Here is a 1,486-nt window from a genome sequence, read left to right as displayed (position 1 = left end):
TCTCTAATATGCTATATTGAAATGTTCATGTATATATTCTTTTATTGAGAGAAAACTCATAAATCGTAAATTTTACCCTTTTAATGTGTACAATTCAGTGGTTTTAGTATATTCGAAAGGTTTTCAAACCATTACTGCTATCTAATTCCTGAACATTTTGTCATGCCATTAGCTTTCCCTATGCATTCTGCCTACATCCCAGTCCCTGGTGACCAGTAATCCACATTCTTTCTCTATGGATTTGCCTAGTCTGGAGATTTCATTTAAATAGGTTCATAAAATATGTAGCCTTTTGTGTCTGGCTTCATTCAATGAGAATAATGTTTTCAAGGTTCATACACATGAGGCTTGTATCAATCCTTCATTGATTTTTTTTCTTTTTTTTTAAGTTTATTTATCTTTTTTAAATTTTTTTTATTTCAGCATATTATGGAGGTACAAATGTTTAGGTTACGTACATTGCCTTTGCCGCACCTGAGTCAGAGCTTCAAGTGTATGGTGAGCCTCGCACCCATTCGGTGTGAATATACCCATTCCCTCCTTTTCCCTCCCACCTGCCCCACACTCGTTGAATGTTACTACTATGTGTGCATGTAAGTGTTGATCAATTAATACCAATTCGATGGTGAGTACACATGATGCTTGTTTTTCCATTCTTGTGATACTTCACTTAGTAGAATGGGCTCCAGCTCTATCCAGGATAATACAAGAGGTGATAGATTACCATTGTTTTTTGTGGCTGAGTAGAACTCCATGGTATACAGATACCGCATTTTATTGATCCACTCATGTGTTGATGGGCACTTGGGCTGTTTCCACATCTTTGCAATTGTGAATTGTGCTAGTACAGATGTACTAGTACTAGTACATTCTAGTACAGATGTCTTTTTTATAGAATGTCTTTTGTTCCTTTGGGTAGATGTCCAGTAATGGGGTTGCTGGATCAAATGGTAGTTCTACTTGTATCTTTTTGAGGTATCTCCATATTGCTTTCCACAGAGGTTGTACTAGTTTGCAGTCCCACCAGCAGTGTATGAGTATTCCTATATCTCTGCATCCACGCCAACATTTATTGTTTGGGGACTTTTTGATAAAAGCCATTCTCACTGGAGTTAAGTGATATCTCACTGTGGTTTTGATTTGCATTTCCCTGATTATTAGAGATGTTGAGCATTTTTTATATGTTTGTTGGCCATTAGTCTGTCTTCTTTTGAAAAGTTTCTGTTCATGTCCTCTGTCCAGTTTTTAATGGGGTTGTTTGATTTTTACTTGCTGATTTTTCTGAGTTCTTTATAGATTCTAGTTATCAGCCCTTTATTAGATGTGTAGCATTTGAATATTTTCTCCCATTCTGTAGGTTGTCTGTTTGCTCTCATGATAGTTTCCTTGGCTGTGCAGAAGCTTTTTAATTTGATCAGGTCCCATTTATTTGTTTTTTTTTTTTTTTTGATGCTGTGATTGCCTTTGGGATCTTCTTCCTAAATTC

Source organism: Propithecus coquereli, unplaced genomic scaffold, assembly GCF_000956105.1.
Source record: "Propithecus coquereli isolate 6110/MARCELLA unplaced genomic scaffold, Pcoq_1.0 Scaffold25, whole genome shotgun sequence".
Classification (NCBI taxonomy): Eukaryota; Metazoa; Chordata; class Mammalia; order Primates; family Indriidae; genus Propithecus; species Propithecus coquereli.
The sequence above is the reverse complement of the archived record's forward strand: the minus strand, read 5'-3'. Positions refer to the sequence as shown.